This window comes from Cryptomeria japonica, chromosome 10, assembly GCF_030272615.1.
Source record: "Cryptomeria japonica chromosome 10, Sugi_1.0, whole genome shotgun sequence".
Lineage (NCBI taxonomy): Eukaryota > Viridiplantae > Streptophyta > Pinopsida > Cupressales > Cupressaceae > Cryptomeria > Cryptomeria japonica.
The window spans coordinates 799,380,725-799,403,159 of NC_081414.1; the positions used below are offsets into that span (position 1 = coordinate 799,380,725).

General features: G+C 33.8%; 1 pseudogene; it reads right to left on the reverse strand.

Annotated features, from left to right (window-relative positions):
* LOC131855850 (uncharacterized) overlaps positions 1-22,435 on the reverse strand; it is a 337,138-nt pseudogene that overhangs the window by 147,184 nt on the left and 167,519 nt on the right.

The following is a 22,435-nucleotide window of genomic DNA, read 5'->3' on the forward strand; positions in this document are numbered from 1 at the left end:
ACTTCCTTAATCCAAAATCAAACACAATATCCATCCTATATAGATATCCAATCTAGTGTGAACTTACCCAGTCACATCCTTGGTCTTGATGTCAACTTTGTTGCAAGCCTTGATCACAATATAATTATCATTGCTAGGATGCATCCTTCTGAATCCCTATTGTATCCATAAGAGACCTAGTTTTGTATCCACTTTTGGTCTTAGAAGGATATATCCAACTAAAAATGGCTAAAAACTCTATACATATTTTAGTACTAGTAGAAATACCAATTCTTAGTAATGTGGGTTATAAATTTTAGAGATCCATACAAAATATGTCAATTTCCAATCTCCCACTCTTTTTTGTCAAAACTATTAGAAATCTTTTGATTTTATATTAAAAATAAAACATACAAAAATGGGAGACCCTATGGTGTATGGTGTAACAAACAGACTTTATGCTTGTAAAGCCATCAATAAAGATTTGAACATTGTAGCATCACCCTCTACAACATTAACAATTGACAATTGAGATCTTCTAATGTAACAATGGATCTTTTCTTCTTATAAGACCATCAACCCAAGTTCAAACATCAAGAGGTCCCCATCTACCATGTCAACAATTAGGATTTCTTACCCCTAAATTTAAAATGGTGAGTAAAGGATCATGAAAAGGCGGGAACAAGAGCAAGAACATCTGTAAAATAAATAAAGAGTTTTTGAAATTTGTGCATAATGTGAGTAAGGACAAAATGAATCAAGGGTATGGAAAAAATCACAATGGAGAATCGATTGATCAAGTGAGAAGCTCATATGTGGATGATGAGGAAGATTTCGTAATGGCACTATGGTTGGAGTCATAGAGGAAACTGTTTAGTTCTAACAAGGACGATGTTTCCCTCTTGGAGCTATGGATGGAGCAAAGGAATGTTTCTGAAGCATATTTATCTTCTGCAATGCCAAATTTATCTAATTCTAAATTGGGTGACCTTGGGCAAGCCCTCAAGAGAGGATTTCAAGTTGAACGAATTAGGTGATCATATTTCGTAGATAGTTTATAACTATGGTGTGATTGTTCGAGCAAATAATGTTTATGTTCAATGCCTTCATAAATGGACACTAATGCCACAACAGTACATCAATTGCATAATTCTACAGAATGGTTGTATTTAACTGTTTAACACCATTACTCCATTACAGCATATTGTACATAACTTCAAAAGTACTGAACACGTTTTTATTTCAATGCAGAAATAGAGATTCAGGTTTTTATCTCTACCTCTTTTCCAGTAAGTGTTTTCACCTTGATGGAAAGGCCTCGCCTTAACCTCAACACCAAATGCAGCGTTGATTCCTTCTGGATATTATAATCCGCAAGAGTTCGTCCATCTTCCAACTGTTTCCCAGCAAATATCAACCGCTGCTGATCTGGTGGGATACCCTCCTTGTCCTGGAACATCACAATCAATTACAGCACTCAACATATAAAATCCATTACTATAATAGAAAACCCATCTTCGGTGAGAGATAGGAAATTGAGAAAACTTAATCCGAAATAACACCCACTTGAATTTTTGCCTTATCGTCGATGGTATCACTGCTCTCGACCTCAAGGGTGATTATTTTTCCTGTCAGGGTCTTCCCGAATACCTGCATCTTTACTTTCTTCTCTAAACTTCCTGAATTAGATATGTTCATACAAAATGATCAGAGGATCATATGAAATAAAAAGAACTGCCATGATAGTAACCAACCAAACTAATTCTTACAACTGAATAGAAGCTTGTGAAAGGTGGTAGCATAGATATAATCGGGTGAACATAAATATGGTTCTATGTAAGATATAGAGTAATCCATCCAACAGCCAACATGTGAAGATGAGGAATATCGGCGTTCAATTTATTGTGCCCGCATATCAGTAGGAAATAATCTATAAAAATATTCAACTAGTTGTTGGGTGAAATTTGTATGCCCACGTCGTTTCTCATTTAATTCTGTTGTTTATTTTGAGAATCTATGGTTTATATATTGACAAATGATATAATTTTGTGTAAATTATCTCTTTTTTTATACTATCCATCTATTTATTACATATATTTTTATAGAGTTATTCATTGCTATTTAGCTTTTTTTATATTTTAAGATAAATTTGTGATCATTGGAACATTGTCAAAATCATAAACTTGTCCAGCCAAACTCAAATTTAATTAGCTTTCACCTTTATTTTTTTTGTGAATTAAACACAAATTTGAACAATGTACAACTATGTCTTTGTATTTAAAGAAATTCAATGCATTCATTTGAACCATCTCTACATCTCAAGCATTATTTGATTATTATTTGCATTCACACTTTTTTAATATGCACCCAAAAATAATTTTTGTTCTACACAAGCATCATAAGAGCATATGGATGATTAGAGATTGGTGTTTTCAATTATTTGTACATATTGACCAAGGAGAACATCTCACCTTGGAATATAACAATATCCCCACAAGGTATTTATAAATATTGACAACTCATATATATTAACCATATACAAAGACAAGACACATGATGCAAAGTGAAGAAAAGTGGTCTACATATTACATACTACAAGTTTGAATGTGCAACATAGATCCATGATCATGGTGTCCTTGATCCATAAACTTGTCACTACATATTTTCAACAAATATGCTTGATGCCAAGGTAACTATCAATGCCAAATCTATTATTTTATATCCTAACATATATGTATGTATTCATTTGTTAGAGATAAGCACACTTATTTTATATTCACTTCTATTGATTAATTATTAGATTATCAACCCTACCTAGTAGCGTCATTTATTAGTTTGGGTTAACTATGTTTATGCGTATTCATTTTATATGGATTTTCCTAAACTAAACTTAAGAAAATATTATTGGTCTTTACATTTGGAGAACTCCATTGATCCTACACAACCTTATCCTACCTTTAAGATTTCTAATAAATATTTCCAAGTCTTATATAATTCTAATTTTTCATTCATATTTAGATATGTCTAGGTTTTTATTTTTATATGCTTATATCTTTAACTTAAGGTTTGAGAATGCATAGTTATTTATCCTTTATATCCTATCATTATTGCACTTATTAGATATTTTTTTGTCATGCCCCGCCATGAGGCCCAGAGGACATAACAACGAAGAACATGAAAATGTGAATATTTTTTTTTTAATCAATCAATATAACATATACAAATGTTAAAATATAGTTAAACAAAATACATAATGAATCATTTAACAAATGTCCTCAAGGACCCATAACGATGTTACACAAGGTTATACATCATCTCAAATAATTACCAGGAACCGTTATGAATTACATTACAAAAAAGTACATGGATACAAGATTATTGTTACAATGCTCAAGAATTTACATGATAAATACATATACAAAATGATAGATCCATAATATACACATTTCCAAAAGTCCCATGTAGGGAAGTATACATAAATCTACTACATCAATGATAGTCTTCAAATCTTCATTGAGGCAAGATGAACATGAAGCTGAAAGAGGCAAACCCAATGGGTACGAAAAGAACTACACCCAACCATGTGGCACCAAAAAGGTCCACCTACTGTGCTAGGAGGTATCAGTTAGACCCTCTAGGCGAAAGCAAGACATACAGGGGTACCAACATGACTCACAGGAGAATCAACATAACAATGCCATCAAAGAATTAGTTAAACTAAACATGTAGGAGGCTCACAAGAGAACACCAAAGATACACAAAATAACAACCCAATGCTAGAGTCCCACAACATCCACAAAAGGACAACAAACATGAGAAAACCAACCACTTCTGGTAACTCAACAATACATGGAAGGATAATGAAAGGTGGGTTACCAATAGGTTGCAAGGGAAGAGTGTCATCACTCGGATGTCATGGGTTACCCTGGTAGATATTCACTAGGTCTCGGCCCCCATCATGGTTTACCCTGATGACCTCACCTAACCCTCAGCCCCAATACATTCACTAGTGGACCACACCTACCTTTCAATGTTACAAGGTTGGTGGAATCCATTCCAGGCCCTTCTCAACTTACCCTCAAACCTATACGAGCCTTTGTAGGTAAGAAGGCATTAGAAAATTATCTTGATTAGTGTGATCTAACTACCCACCCAAGTTCATTAATTAAGTTATCACTTGATTACAAAACTTCCATTGGGTTACCCTAGCAACCACTTTGGGTCCCGACCCCCAATAGAAGCCACTCCCCCTATTTGCACCTAGGATTCAAAATAAACACAAGGCCATGATATCCAAAACATAAGGAGTCGGGATTTGTACCATAGCATGGCTTAGTTCACATACTAGAAAAGATCCCAAAGAGGAGAGTTAACATCATTCTAGCGCACAAATCCATAAAATCAAAATATAAAGAAAAAATAGTACATTAATGATCAATGTTGAAGACTTGGCTATCAACGTATTCTAACAAGACACCAATCTTAACATTCAAGGACAAAGAGAAAACTGGCACAAAAGGACCTCTAACACTGACCAAGCCTCTAGAAGCTAAATACAATTAAAGAAATATTAACAAGTACTCATTTACGATGGACAAAAATTAAACATATACCACGAACTCATAAAACCAAATGTAACGAGTACAATTGTACTATAAACCAAGGAGTTTATGATAACACCTATATCTTCATTATTTCAAATTTAACATTTAGTTCTCAATATTCTAAAATTCAAACATTAAAATTTATTTGAGTCCTAACTTTCAATGAAGATAACTAAAAACTTTCCTTCCAATTTCACAATCATGATTAAAGAAATAACAATATGATTGAATTTAGAACTCATGAATAACATAAACCTTTATTTATACATTCATATAATGACTAAAATAAAACTAGATTTAAAGCACAATTCAGATATCTACTTTATTCCCAAAATAGAAACTTAGATGAAATTGGATATATATATATACACATACATTTACACAAACATATAATAACTGATTTCTTCTATATTCTCATTGTCAGAGAAAGATAAACATATATCTTTTGTATATATATATATATATCAACATTAACTGATATTCAAAAGAAGGGAAGTATTTCATGGAATGATATTTTCGCACAACAGGGTTAATGACATGACTTGTGGTTACCACAACCATGGTATCCATGGTCTATGGCTATCATAGTTTGTGGATCACCATGGATTGTGGCAACTACAGGGATGGTAGTGGGTGGAGTTTTGGTTCCTGAAGACCCCCCCAGACTATAATGAAATACAAATATAATTTTTTCTTTTTTTTTTCTTTTTTTGTTGGTTTTTACATAATGCATAACAGACATGGAAAATCAAAACCCATGAATAAATATATATTTAAAGAAAAATGATATCAAAGGTATGACAAAAGAATAATAAAATAAATATAAATCAAATACATACAGAAATCACAGATAGGAATGACTCAATTTCTCAGGCAATGCTATATACCCATTCTGCCTCATGAACCAGTACACACAGATCTAAGAATTTCTAAAAGGATTTAAACTCCAAAATTTTCTAATCAGCAATTTAAGATTACAGATCTATGAATGAGAAAAAAAGGTCTTAGACCATTAACAATTTCTGGACCCAAAATCATATAAAAATTAGAAAACTATAAACCAAAACCCTTCCCCATGATCCGACAATTTCATTACATTTTCTCTTTCCAATAAATCAAAACAAACAACTGGATTTTATTCATTTAGAATCAAATTTTAACATGCAAAGAATCAAAATCCTACTTTATTTTGTGGTGAACAGAGGAGAAGGCTGAAAATTCGCAAAGAATCATAGCGTGGTACAAAATCCAAGAGCTTCAACAATCCTCCACCGAAAATTGAGAACAAAAACCCACATGAAATTTTATTAACAAAATCGCCAAAACCAAGAACAATTTTGCAGGAAGTTTCATCACAGAGCCTCCTTCTCCAAAAAGCCCAAAAAGCGAAATAATATAATTTCCCTAATGCAACTCCCAACATACATTATTCTTTCACTCATTTCATTAAAATTCATGAATTATTTTATTTATTAATTTGTAACTACCACTCATAGGCAAAAAATAATTCTAATTTAAATATTAATTCTTTTCTTTAAACTTGATTTTTAAAGCAAAGAAGAAATATTTGTATTTTTAATAATTTAATATAAAAGTAATGCAAATACTAAATTGAATATTTATTATTTTCTATTTAGTTAATCCTTCTAATTTATTAAATAATCTAAGCCCTCAAGTTACTCAATTAAACAAGCCAAATGAAGAAATTATAATTAATTAATCTTTAAAAATACAATTACTCCTTTTGAATTAATTAAATAATTTAAATCTTAATATACCACCAATTCCAACTTATTAATTAATTAATCAACTCTATCCCAAATACTAAGAGGGGGTAAAATATTAATCATTTCACAAAATTATTGACTATAATCAAAAGCAACAATTTACAACAACTCAAAACATTGAATACTAACAAAGGGTGACGATTGACAAGACCTAACAACCAAGGAATTAGGGTGCCTGATAGGGGTCTAACTAATATCTCCTTATCCACTTTACTATTGGGTTGGAGAGAACGCTCAGACCTGAACATTCAAGTGGAGTCGATGCTCAGTACCTGCAACTGCATAAAAAAATTGTCAAGCATACATATATAAATATGAACCACAAAATATCGTACCATGAGTAGGGAATGGAAGAGATATAGCTTGCTCGTAGAGAGCAGTGCAGTGCTTTTCCCCCTCACCCAAGAACATCAAACAAGGAAGCAATGTACATCAAGTTAGTATACATCAATAAATATAACTTGAAACTCGAAAATAAACTAATGAAATATAATGTATGAATACATCTAATAATCACATCATAAAGTACATCATATGTTTCCATCAAAGACAATGCCATTAAAATCATGATCACAACCACATAAACACATCAAAAATAATAAGAAATGCAAGATCAAGGCAGATATACATCTATAATCATCTAACACACATACCAAACAAAGATACATGACATAACATCACTATTCTGACCCAATACATAGCATGTACCAACATAGTCATATAGAAATCCAGGAAACATAAACAAGCCTCACACTCCAAAACCAAAATCGACCAATACCAAAATCGGGTTTGAACCACACAGAGTACAAATCATAAAGTCTCACAAGCCAAAAGAGGAAGGGGCACTACAATTTTCCATCACTAATTTGCATTAATTTATTTTAAATTTTGGCGTGTTCATATCTCTCATATGATATGATACATTTATTGTTGAAATACAAATATAGTTTTATACCATGGATGTGAGTGTCTTCTCTATGGATATTTTTCTCCATCATATTTCATCTCTTCCATCATTCATTGAGTTGATTAGTGTCTATCCTATTCTATTAGAGATGCTTCTACGTTCCTTTGTTTCACACATTCCATGATGATCGTATGCATTGTAATAGTGATGAGCTTATAGTAAGCAAGGGCTTATAATGTGAGTCTCCTCTAAGTGAAACCAAAATACTTAGTAATGATACATATATTGAAGATGTCAAGATAATATTATTTTAATAAATCCACATTATTTGTAGGCATGTTGATATCATACACAATTATTATTCTTCTAAAACTCATGTTGATTCTTTGGACACATATCCCTCACATCACCTTCCTTCAAGGGATGCTAACTTTCACCTTGATAAATATTTATTTGATTCTCATGTTCATTGTATTTATACTTTATTTTCTTATCCTTCAATGCCTAACGACATTATAAGCCTTAATGAGGAACTTTGACTTAATGGTGTTGGGATAAAGATTATTGTATACCTTTGTAACACATGTTGTAAATTATACCCTTTTAATTATGAGTCCAATTTCACACTCTCTTTAGCACTCAATTTAGTTTTCCATTCCCTTAAGCATTTTAGGATCATTTATTGCCTTGAATTAGTAAGGAAGTTAAGTAGTGGACCAACTTCCTACACTAATATTGAGAGGAGGGTAATGCAAAAATATTAGAGATCTTTACAATGTTTACAAAAGCTTAACAAAAATAAGCATAAATAGCATACATACCACAATACAATGATTTATGTGGGGAAATTTACCTTTCGTGAGAAAAACCACACACTCTAAAATCCACTCAATATATTATTCAGAAATACACAATAGATTAAAATATACTTGACACAACTCAACGGCTAGAAGACTCTTCCACACAACCTCCATCTCATGCACCTAACATGTAAGAGATTCAATACATGAAGCCATCAAAAAGTATTACAAAACCATGAGCTAAAAAACAACCAAAGAGTGGCACCCATCATATCTCTTATACAAGATGACATATGATGTGTCAATACATACACCAACATGTGTAACTCCCTTTTACAACTCATTTATGTGTCAAACACATTTTTATATTTCCTATTTTAGGAGACCCAACTTTCAAAGGCCATAACTTTTGAACCATGTGTCCAATTGACAAACCATTTAGAGCATTAAATTTTTTTAACTCCATGTGCCAGTTATGGAACTTTTTGATTTGTTTCAATGACTCTAAGACCCTCAAAATTGACTTTGAATTTTCTGTTTGCAACTTTTAAAAATTGAAACATTAATATAAATCAAGGCATGACCTTGCAACTAGAATTTAGTGGCATGCTTATCTAGCTAAATCAAAGATTTGGGAACATATTTAGACCAATTCATGGTCAAATTAAAACTTACTAAAAATTATAACCTTACATATATGCAAGGTTGAGATGTCATTTTCCTAACAGAATTAACTGTCAACACAACAATATGAATAATGTGTTGGCCTTCACATCACCAAATCTAGTATTGAAATTGGGATACAACCATTGTCGACATTTTGATGATATTTGTACTTAGTTGTGATTGTCATTGATGGACACACACTTATTTGATGTATGAGTTATTCTCAACTTGTAGTATGTGATGTATTGTTCGAACCAGTATTATATGCCAATGTATGCATAGTCTTTGTTTGTAGAAGACTATCGGTGTTTGCAGAAGGAGCTTACCATTCATAGCATGATCGAGGACCTCAAGCGGTACGAGGACCCCAAGAAGAAGCCAATATTTTTAAGATCAAAACACTATGTTTCAATTTACCAGCTTTTGTTTGTAAACTGGTAATCTATATAGTTTGTTTTGTTAACCGACAAACTTGTAAAGTGTGATGCATTATCATCCACTGACATTGATGCGGTGATTCTGTGTCGTGTTACAATTGTGTCTAGATGCATTGTACCTAGGAAATTGTAATCTAATCTCATTAGACCGACATGAAATCATATTCCTATATGAGGACATCATGTCTAAGGTCTTGAGTGTGAGTTGTTGTGTAAGATTAGGTCTTTGTAAAAAGTATCTTGTGATAGAGATTGAACGTGCGAAGGACAAAAGACTGAAGTAATGCTTCAATGCATTAACAGAGAGCAATCAAGGATCTAACTAAGCATTTTATGCTACTTTGTAGATCACTTACTTGTTGATTACTAATCTCTTTGAGAAGTCAGAAACCCTTAACCAGGTAGGCTCAATTAAGCATGTTCTAAATCCTCTAAGAAGGTGGTTCATAGTTGTGGATATGAAATCCTTTAACAAGGTAATCTTTAATAGGACTTATCTCCTAAATCCTTTAACATGGTAGTCTTTAATAGGACTTATCTCCTAACAGAGATCAGGATTCCTAATAGAATCTATTCTAGTGAAGAACATTGTTAGGCCTTAACCAGTCTGACCTTAACCGGTCTGGTTGCTATTCTGCAGATAGTAGACTTGTGAGTTTTACTCACTATGGTTTTTCCCATTAGGGTTTCCATGTCAAAATATCTTGTGTTATGTCGATTGTGTTATTATGGGTGAAAGATTTATTTTCTATTTGGCTTGTTTGTGTATTAACTAGTTTGTTGTTTAAAGGGCTATATCGGTCTGCAGTAAAATTGCTTACATGTTTGGTAAGGTTTTTGGGTATACTAATTCACCCCCCCCTCTTAGTATTCATCAATTGGTATCAAAGCCAACCTTTATTTAAGTCTAGCCACTTGGAAGGAGATATGAGGGAATACAACATGAGGGAACTCACTGACCATCTGGCTAAATTTGAGAGAGCCTATGAATAACTTAAGGTCAAGTATAAAGCCTCTTTAGCCAAAAGAAGAAAACTTGCGGAGAAAATGCTAGAAATTACTAAAAAATAGCTCTTCTGATGACGAAAACATGGATGCCCTAGTCAAAGAAGTGGAGAAATTGAATGAGTCCAAAACTAACCCGACGAGGGAGATGGAAGCACTAACCATTAGGATGAGTTGGGAACTGGAAAACCGAAGAAAAGTTGAGGATCTAGTGAAGGACAAGGAGCACGAGATCTTTAAGTTGAATCAAGAAATTGGTACCATTACCACTTATCTGCAAGAGGGTAAGGAAGAGAAAGAATAAATGAAAGAAAAAACTCAATGCAACCATTTCTCAGAATGAAACCCTAATGAAGACCAATGAAGCTCTTTCCAAAGAACTTGCTGAGATGAAGGAGATACTTGCAAAGTTCAACCGGAGCTCTTTAAAATTGGACCAATAGCTGGAATAAATGAAGCCATCAAGGGATACCACTAGACTTGGTCTCTCTACATATGAGGAAGGTGAATCCTCTAGAACCAAGGTTGATGCACCAAAAGAGAAACTGGTACCTAAGAAAAGTAGCAAAAGCAAAGGTAAGTCAAAGTTCAAACCTGTATGCTTTAACTATCATAAGGAAGGACATACTACTAATGTATGTAGGAGCAAGACTTATAATAATTTCCCTTACATGCAAAACAATGTGTATGACCACAAGGCTAGAACTAGTAGATTTAATGGTCATTTTTATGCATGCAACAAGTTTGGACATAGATCTTTTGAGTGCAGATTGGTTATGAACAACCCTAGAGGTTATGCACCGAGATCAAAAGGAGTTGTCCAAGAACCTCTTATGAGCCAAAACCCAAACCAGTATAAAACCTATGACCATTGGTCAAAAGGTTATGGAGCGACAAACGGTTGAAGAGCAAATTGTTTGATCTATCGTGGTAGCAATCACACTACTGCAACATGTAGGAGAAAGAATGAAAATGTGAACATCGAACCATGGAGAGCACTTGGTATGGTATGCTATCATTGTCACAAACCGGGACATCTTGCTAGATCATACAGATTGAGACAAAATCCATCAGAAGACATCGACGAACCCTAGTTCGAAGTGAAAAGGTTATTTTCATCGAATCACTCTTATCATTCGGAATTATTTAGACATGGCTTCTACATCCAAAGTCTCTTCTAGTTCTTCCGCACCTCAGGAGTCATCCAAATCTCTTAGGAAGAAGTTAAATTACAATGCCCTATCTCAAATTCCCACTGGAGTCATTGTCAAAGGGGATGTTTCTGGTTACATTGATTGCAGACTACAAGATCTAGGGTCTCTAATGATTCACTCCCACTTGAGTTTGTTCTGTGGAGAAGATAAGAAGATTAAACTGGAGTACAACGTGATTGAGAAGAAGAATTTCCACAATGTAGCATATTTTCTCGAGGAATTCACAAAAGATCATATAAGAATTATTCTTAGTATGGTTCATGGTGACAAGATGTATCTTGAGTGAACCCATGATATCACACCAGAGGCAATCCATGCCATGACTAGTTTCTGCAATATTGGAGAAGTCCTTGTTCTTCGTAAGATCACAAAAGCCAAAGTGGAAGAGCTCACTGGTTCTGTGAGCGACAGGTGGGCAATGACTGTCAACACCATAAGAGATGACTTGGTGAAGTATACGTTCATGGTGATCGGGTATAGAGTATTCTATGCCAACAGGATGAATTTTGTTCTTACAGCTACGGTGCATGCCGCTTATCGAATGATCAAGGAAGATGCGGAGTATGACTTGTGTACCTGCATGCAAAAAAAACTCATGGAGAATTTGAAATCCATCAAAGAGGACAAGGCACTAAGGTTCAAGTTTGGTCAACTACTTGTCGGGTTGTTTTTCTACTTTCAAGGGTATTTACTGGGAGTTGGTGATGTTCAATGGTCAAGTGATCTACCAGTTAGAAGACAAATCAATGAGAGTTTGCAAGTAGTAGGATCTACTTATCCAGGGACTCTGAACAGGTATTTCGATGAGTTCAAATTGAAGATGAACTAGAGAACAAGGGTATCAGGTGACCTGGTTAAGAAGTATGAAGAAGATATTTTTTTCACGATCAAAGTGGATCATTGCATAATCGAAGTGGTTGAGCCAAGAAAAGAGGAAGATGAGCCTATGGGGTATGAAGTGTAAGAAGTATGAAGAAGATATTTGTTTCACAATCAAAGTGGATCATTGCATAATGGAAGTAATTGAGCCAAGAAAAGAGGAAGATGAGCCTATGGGGTATGAAGTGGTGAATGATATACTCATTGGGTATGCCTCTATCCTACTTGCTTCACCATTTGATCCAAAGAAGAAAAGGACCAGTACCTACTTTGAGAGGGTTAATCCTACTAAAGTACCAACGAAGAAGAAGAGGAAAGTTGTGTTATTGACATAAGCACTAGTTACATCTGCTGCTAGTCCAAAAGTGACCATGAGGTTACCATCCAAGAAGAAACCGAAGGCTATTCTGCCAAAGGTATTTCAGAGGAAAAGGAAAACCAAGAACAGAGCACAGGATTCAAAAGACACTAAATCAGAAGATGAAATGAAGAAGATGAGGCAATCGGGTATGAAGACCAAGCTAACCGGTAATGTACCTATAACCTCTTTACTAGTAAATATACACGTTGCTTCTTACAAGCCTATGACACATTGTCAAAGGACTATAAAGAATATTAGAAGAAATTTTTTTGATGATCTAAAAGATTATTTTGATGATCTTAACGATACTGAAAAGTAGGAGGTAGAGCAAGAACTCATTAAGTATTTATGTGATAATGATCGGTCTCCAACCGATATTAAACTTATAGTTTCTAATTCTTTGTATGATTATTTGGACAATAAATGGCGAATTGTCATTGAAAAGGAGAAAGCAATTAGGGAGCTAATTTTTGCTCAATATTTTTCAGATTCTTCCAATTCTGAATTATTTGAGATTCTTGATCGATACAAAGGCATCTTTTTCATGAGAAAGAGAAGACTTTAGTTACTTGGAGGTAAAATTTCTGAAGTAGAAAAGGACACTCATCTGCAGGCTCCAGAAGTTGTCAAGATGAAAAAGGTATCCAAAGAAAATCTGCAGGTTGAGAAAGAGATTGACCTATCAAAATCAAAACTAGATGAAGCCTTAAATGATCAAGGAGAAAGTGTAGCTAAGAAAAATGATCCTATTGATGTAGATGCATTAGATGCTGAAGGCACTAACCCGAAGGATACTGCACTAGATATTCAAGAATCACCTAGTGAGAAAGTAGAGAAAGAGAAAGCGAAGAAGGAGAAAGTGGAGAAGGAGAAAGCAGAGAAGGACAAAGCTGTGAAGGAGAAAGCGGAGAAGGAGAAAGTAGAGAAGGAGAAAGCGGAAAAAGAGGAGAAAGAGAAGGTCGACAATGAGGCCAAGGAGAAAGACGAGAAGGAGAAGAAAAGACAAGAGGAGATCAAAGCAAAGGAAGGAGGACAGACCTCCTAGATTCCCAAGGCAACCAAAGATCAAGTTCAAGCTAAACAGGTTGATCCCACTAGTCACAATGAATTGACTCTTACCTATTTTGGTAAATCTGAAGATGAAAATGAGCTACTTAGAAGTATTCAACTTGCTAAAGAAAGATTGGAGGAACTAAGAAAGAAGAAAGAAAAAGATGCTTTTCAATTTGTTGCTGATACTCTTTCAAACTTAGTCCTCGATACTAATCTTCTCGGTACTGATTCCTCACTGGCCCAGTTGAAGCTTCTATGCACAATAGTGGGTGATCAAGTGCAATCTTTGGAAGATGTTGCTTAGGCTACTACAGAGAAAAAGTATGAAAAGGCACTAAAATTTGCATTGGTGAAGCAAATGGACAAAGATAGAGCCAAGTTGATCCATCAGAGAGATGATATTAGTCTGGCAATGGCTGAAGGACATATACTGTTGAGCAAAATCTGCCAGCCTGATCTACTTTTTGATGATGCTATGAAGAGGAAAGGTCAACTCCAATTGAAATTAAAGTAGTACATGGAGACCTTCAAAGTGCCATATGATTCCTTCACAATGTATGGACAGACTCTACAAACTCGCAGTCAACAGATTGCCAGGATTGATTTAGAGATCTGCAAGCAGACTCAAGATCTGTAGGAGCTTCAATTGCTTTGGTTACCTAAGTTGCAGATTCTTCAGAAGTGCTTTCTGAACATGGAAGCTATTTTTGTCCCTTAGGAAATGAGCACTATGGATGCCATGGAGGAGATAGCATTCTGAATGAACACTCAAAGTGAAATTGTTGCCTCACTCCTAGATACTTGGTCTACAGACATGAAGGACTTTCTAAAAGACTTTAAATCCATTTTTGATAAGTTTTACTCATTACTGTCATAAGCATATACTCTGTTTTCATGTTATACAATATGATTTTGGTAAATCTTTGTCATAAGTTTGCATTACTTTGTCATTGTTGGAAAAGGGGGAGTGGTATTGAATGAAATTTTTATGCAAATGGAAGTAGTACATGCTTGTAATTTTGGTGAAGGGAGTAGTGTATATGCTTAGGGTGAAGGGAGTAGTGTATATGCTTAGGGGGAGTAATTTTGATTATAGCATCATTTTTTGTTTTGTAAGCACTTAGATATAAAATTTATCTAAGTGTTGCCATCAATGCCAAAGGGAGAGATTGTTGGCATTTTGATGATATTTGTACTTAGTTGTGATTGTCATTGATGGACACACACTTATTTTCTATATGAGTTATTCTCAACTGGTAGTATGTGATGTATTGTTCAAACCAATATTATATGTCAATGCATGCATAGTCTTTGTTTGTAGAAGACTATTGATGTTTGCAGAAGGAGCTTACCAGTCAAAGCATGACTGAGGACCTTAAGCAGTACGAGGACCTCAAGTGGTACAAGGACCCCAAGGAATAGCCAATCTTTTTAAGATTGGAACACTATGTTCTAGTTTACCAGTCTTTGTTTGTAAACTGGTAATCGGTATAATTTGTTTTGTTAAACAACAAACTTGTAAAGTGTGATGAGTTATCATCCACCGACACTGATGCGGTGATTTTGTGTCATGTTACAATTGTGTCTAGATGCATTGTACCTAGGAAATTGTAATCTAATCTCATTCGACCGACATGAAATTAGATTCCTATATGAGGATGAATCATGTCTAGGGTTTTGAGTGTGAGTTGTTGTGTAAGATTAGGTCTTTGCAAAAAGTATCTTGCGATAGAGATTGAACGTGCAAAGGACAAAATATTGAAGTAATGCTACAATGCATTAACAGAGAGCAATCAAGGATCTAACTAAGCAATTTGTGCTCCTTTTTAGATCACTTACTTGTTGATTACTAATCTCTTCAACAAGTCAGACACCCTTAACCAGGTAGGCTTAGTTAAGCCTGCTCTAAATCCTCTATCAAGATGGTTCATAGTTGTGGATATGAAATACTTTAACAGGGTAGTCTTTAACAGGACTTATCGCCTATATCCTTTAATAGGGTAGCCTTTAATAGGACTTATCTCCTAATAGAGATCAGGATTCCTAACAAGATCTTTTCTGGTGAAGAACATTGTAAGGCCTTAACTGATCTGGTTGCTATTTTGTAGATAGTAGACTTGTGAGTTTTACTCACCATGGATTTTCCCATTTGGGTTTCCACATCAAAATATCTTGCATTATGGTGATTGTGTTAGTGTGGGTGAATGCTTTATTTGCTATTTGTCTTGTTTGTGTATTAATAGATTTCTTGTTTAAAGGGCTATACCAGTCTACAACAAAATTGCTTAACTATTTGGTAAGGTTTTTGGGTATACTAATTCACCCCCCCCTCTTAGTATTCATCAACCATTGTAAGTTAGCCAAAAAAGTAAAATAGATTGAGAACTCTATGTAAGACATAATTCTTAATTCATCTCATTATCTCATCTTTACAATTCAAGAGAAAATATTCATCTTCAATAACATATTTGAGTACAAGGAGAATCAATAATACACAAGCAATCTTAAATTATATCTTCATGATGGATTTTCTTATGATTTATGGTGTTATTGCATCAAAACCTAAAGGAATTGTCATAAGAGAATTGCATCATCAAAGCTATAATGATATCAAGTTAGCATTTCAATTTTCATTCTAGATTTAACCTCTACCTTACAATGGTAAGCTCACTTTTTCATCATTATTTATATGCCTAGTTAATTCCAACCCATGGTTTGATTTGGGCAAGCCCCAATATATCCTAAAACCATTTTCCTATTCTTTTGTGAATGTTAAAGCTAGGTTCAATTTAAAGGTGTAGTCCTGAACACATATTAGACTAAAACAGAGGCAATGAGACAAATTTTAGTAGAAAGGGTAGGGTCTATGGTGTCTAGTACCCTATTTATCTAGGTCTAGGATGCATAGTGCCCTAGTCCTATAGGTCTACAATACCTAGTGCCCTATTTCCCTAGTTTTATGCCAACACAGTCCTAGGGTTTTGACCTTAAAATTGATTGAAAGCCAATTTGGAGATTTTTGAGAGCAATTTGAATCATGTTCTATAGAAATTTTTTATTAGGACTAGGGCACCTAACTACAATGTCCAGTCAATTTGATATTAAATTCTAGACATAAATTCTTCTGTCTGTTTTCAAAATTTGTATATTTTAATTGTCTTTCAGTTTTGCAAATGTCTATTTATTTTAATTATTGCCACTTTTCCACTATTTATCCTAGCTCTTTCTTTCTACCATCTTAATCATTATCCAAGAAAAATAAAATAAAAAAGAGAACAATCAATCAATAATCATGTCCATCTCTCTCAAGGTTTTGAAGTTGGGCCTATTGGTTGTTCTCTAATGTAATTGATGCAATTGGGTTTGATTCCTAGTTTGCATGTTTAAACTAGTGAACCTCATTTCTCTATATCACAACCTTGCATAGTATTTATGATATTTATTTTATTAATGTGTGTGGTGTACCTAGGAGGACCTATATGGATGTGCATCACTAGAAGTTAACATTTTTGGGACTACTTTATGTGTTGTATATAACATTGGTAAATATATTTAATGTGGTTCTCACATTGGGGAAATGCATTTCATTTAATATTTGAATAATTTCAATGAAGTGAAAATTTAGTAACCAATATTAAATGTGGGTTCAATAATTTTGTGAGCTCATAGTTTTGAATCACATGGTTTTACTTTACCATGTGGTTTTATTTGTGTGATCTTGAGTATATATAAGAAAAAATATGTTTAGTAGTTTAGAATTGTTGGGTGTTTATGCTATCATTATTGAGTCTTTGTGAGGGGTGCATATATTAAGCATGGAATGGGATGTGTGGATTCATGCTTGGACACATGAAGAATGCATTGAAATTCTTGATGTTTCAAAATTATCTATTGAAACTCTGTAAGTACATGTATTGTTTATTTATTGAAAAATAGACGGAGTATGGATGATTTTGGAGGCTAGGTGTTTCCCTAATGAGGGGTTTTCTATGATATATCTTGTGGGTTGGTATCAAAGTTTTCATGGTTGGATTTTGATTTATAACCATGTCATGAGTGGACAAGGTACAAAGTTGAAGCCAAGACTATGCATGAAATATTTATGGCATTGTAAGGTATGGAACATATTTGTAATTTTTTTTTTTTTTATTGGTAAAGGGTCAAAGCCGAAAAGGTGTACATTCCCTATTAAAGAGAGTTTTATCTAAAATTATTTTGATATAACCTCTTCAATAAAGAGGGTGCACTTTATTTTAGTTTTTGATGAATATGCATGCAACAAAGATTATCATGTGCCTTTATTTCAATACAAAATTTCTTACCATAGGAGCAATTTTTTTACATGTATTAAAATGTCTTCACAAATTTTCTTACCATAGGAGAATTTTTTTACATGTATTACAATTTCTTACAATGTCTTCACTTAAAAGCATTATGGATAATTGGTTAACATTTTTAACTTAGATAAATGTCAAATCATTCAGCATATGGTTTAATGGATTTTTGAGTTACTCCTAAATCAAATCAACTAATATAGGTTCTCCAATTTCAACTCAAAAAATGACAAATATTAAATTTGATTTAGTTTCTTCTCAAAAATTCCATTACTCAAAAGTAATGAATTTTTAATCAATACACAAAAATTGTGGAAAATTTCAAATAGAGTACTCTTAAAATGGTGATTAAGAACCATGGACACCTATATCAATATGAGAAAAAAAAACTCTATCAATTTACCAAGTCAATGTCTCTAAATGATTGGCAATATAAAAAAAAAGTATAAAAGAAAATAAACTATCCTTCAAATGCTAGAGCTTCATATTAAAAAGATGTATATAATTGTAAATGTAGTAATATTATATTTTATATTTTATATTTACTAGATACACTAGAAATTGGCTAGTCATCTAGATGACGAACAAGACATTAATTTTCATATTGATAAATATGAACGTTTTAGATATATGGTTAAGCTTTGCATTAAATATGTTGTCTAATTCCCATTCATTCCATTTGACAATGCTAGGCCTGTCAACTTCACCCCTACCTATTCAAATCTCTCCAACTACCCCTCTAATTTAATAGTAGGAAAATCACGTCGTTCATAGCTCCAGTCAAATCTTTTTTATAAAAATCAATAGAAATTCTTTTCATTTAATACTAAAAACAAAATATACAGAAACAAAAGAAGAAGAAAGACAAAGAGGAGACCCTATGGTGTGATAGTGATGCTTTATGCCAAAGAGCTATCAACGTGTGTTAGAACCTCAAGAGGTCCCTCTACGATGTAAAAATTTGAAATTTATTACCCCCAAATTTGAATCGGTGAGCAGAGGATAATGGAGAGGCAAACACAAGAGAGAGCATGTGTAGAGTCAATAAAAAGTTTGTGAAATTTCTATATAGTGGGAGGGAGAATACAACGAATGAAGGATATGGAAAAATTACAATGGAGAATCCATTGATCGATGAAGTAGCCCGTATGTGGATGATGACGATGATTCCTTCATGGAACTATGGCTGGAGGGGTAGAGGAAAGCATTTAGTTTTTGAAAAGAGGAATTTTCCTCTTGGAGTTGTGGAAAAGTGAAATTTTCCTCTTCGAGTTGTGGATGGAGGTGTAGAGGAATGTCATTGACAAACTTATCTGATTCTCAATCGGGTGACCTTGGGCAAGTCCTCAAGAGATGATTTCTACTTTTCTACTTTTCTCTGCCTAAAATTGTATGATGTCGAGAGGGGTAACTATCCCTTTGACCCTGATTGATACTCTTGGTAAGGCTCCTAGGGTTTCAAAGGAATATTGTCTTATTGTGATGAAAGCTTACAAGTTGAAGTACTGAAGTGGTCCTAGTTTGTAGAAAACTTAGAACTATGGTGTGGTTGTTGGCAGTGTTGGCAACAGTGAATTCTCTAAGAACTCTATTGAGGTGTGTGTGCCTATTGCTACTATTATAAAGGAGCCCTACTCTTCCACTTCATGTGAGGATTTTCTCATTGATGGTGGTTCATAGTTGTTGTCTCTACTAAAATATCTCAATTGAGATATAAGTACACTTTCAAGTGTCGTGATTCTTCACATTTTATGCAATGCATTGCAGTCATTCTATATTAAAAAAAAATGTACTAACAATAGAGAAAATAATGTTTTTGTCCAAAAGACTTTCATCAATAAATACTAATGCCAAAACAGTAGTGCAACTAGATTAAGTGCATCTCCATTCAGTGTATACCATACTTGGTCTGGATTCATTTGGGCTTGAGATTAAATGATCCACACTTCAATTCAACGTGAAATTAAGATGGCTATAGAGCTTTTTTTATCGGTAAATATTTCAGATTCTATTATTATAGAAAAAACCGATACAATTACAGTCTGATTTTCAGCTTTGAACCCCACTCTACAATTATTTTCATCAGTATATCAACAAAAAATTACAGTATTCTGCTTACCCTGCATCCTAGAATCAACTCCAGTCTCTGATTATCAGTTTTAAAGCCTCTCTACACAACGTTTTCAACAGTATATCAACAACAATTACAGTATTCTGTTAACCCTGCTAACTAATATCGAAACCATTCGAAATTTACAACAGAAACTACCCTACCCATATAATAATATTGACATATTTATTTTAAAAAGTATGCATATGACACAGAAACATTACTATATTACAGTATATTGTTCATAACTACAATTCTGCTCAACAAATTTTTACTTCAATGTCACATCCCACGCCATTTGTGATATGTGCAGACTCCAACAGCATGATAAGCAGCCAGCTTACTCACGCAAATATTCATTTTACCATATAAAACATCACAATAAAACTCCATTTACAATAATGCAGTACTATCTCAATAAAACATCATAAAGAACAAAACGAATGTTTGTATTTATATTCATCAATTTCTTCATTGCCAAGCAGATATGGATATCAAACATTGGGAAGGAAAATTTGTAGATATAAGATTGTTGACAGGAAAAAATCATGGAGCAAAATGGCATAGATGCCTTTATTCATATTTGGTCTCTTTCGAAAAGTAACAGGAATATAGAAGAATGACAGCTGCATACAGAAGAATGACCACTATCACTGCTGCTTAGCTCTAAACAAATGTATTAACAGCCGCCGCGCAATGCCAGCACAAGATGGAGAACAGAACCTCCCTCTAAACCATAATCTTTGACTGTTTTTTCATCGTTCAGTTGTTTTCCCCCATAGATGAGCCTGCAGGACAATATTAATCATGGAAATCAGTAAAAGTATTTTGTTGTTTCAACACCTTGACAAAGGCATATATATGGCTTACCTCTTTCCATTCTCTCAGTACAGAAAGCTACAATTATCAGGATGGATAACTCTTTTATGATTTTGAGGTTGGATAAGCGTTATATTTGTGGAATTATGAATCTTTCTTGTTGAAAAAAATAAAATATATTGGAAAAAGGATGGTTCAACAAAAATTATTGGAACAATTAGGTTTCAAACAACCCTAAGAATACCACAGATCTTTATCCCAACACATCAAAGCAAGCCACAAACTAGGGTTACAATAAAATCTAAACAACTTTGTGAATAACTACTTACTTTTGCTGTAGGGGTGGTATTCCTTCCCTTTGCTCGACAAGCTCTTTGATCCGCTCGATGGTATCAGTGGGTTCTATATCGATCTCTACCTCTTTTCCAGTAAGAGTTTTCACCTTGATGGAAAGGCCTCCCCTTAACCTCAACACCAGATGCAGCGTTGATTAACCTTCTGGATATTATAATCCGCAAGAGTTCGTCCATCTTCCAACTGTTTCCCAGCAAATATCAACCGCTGCTGATCTGGTGGGATACCCTCCTTGTCCTGGAACATCACAATCAATTACAGCACTCAACATACAAAATCCATTACTATAATCAAAAACCCATCTTCGATAAGAGATAGGAAATTGAGAAAACCTAATTCGATAAATGTGCACGCAAAATAACACCTACTTGAATTTTTGCCTTGACATTGTCGATGGTATCACTGCTCTCAACCTCAAGGGTGATTGTTTTTCCTGTCAGGGTCTTCACGAATATCTGCATCTTTACTTTCTTCTCTAAAGCTACTCAATAGGATACGTTCATCAGATATGATCAGCGGAACATATTTACATATATATATGGTTCTATAAAAGATAAAGAACTGCTATGATAGCAACCAACCAAACTAATTCTTACAACTGAATAGAAGCTTGTGAAAGGTGGTAGCATAGATAAAATCAGGGGAACATGCATATGGTTCTATCTAGGATATAGAGTAAGGGATATCGGCGTTCGATTTATTGTGCCCGCATATCACAGGGAAATAATCTATAAAAATATTCAAATAGTTGTAACGTGAAATTTGTATGTCCACGTCGTTTCTCATTTAATTCTGTTGTTTATTTTTTAAATCTATAATTTTCTGTAAATCATCTCATTCTTTACATATATTTTTATAGAGTTATTCATTGTTATTTAACTTTTTTTTTTTTTATGACAAATTTGTATTCATTGGAACATTGTCAAAATCAAAAACTTGTCCCAGCCAAAGTCAAATTTAATTAATGTCAACTTGAATATTTTTTTCTATTAAACACAAATTTGAACAATGTACTACTTTGTTCTTGTATTTAGAGAAATCCAATGTATTCATTTGAATCATCTCCACCTCTAAAGCATTATTTGAATATTATTTGGATTCTCACTTTTTTAATATACATACAAAA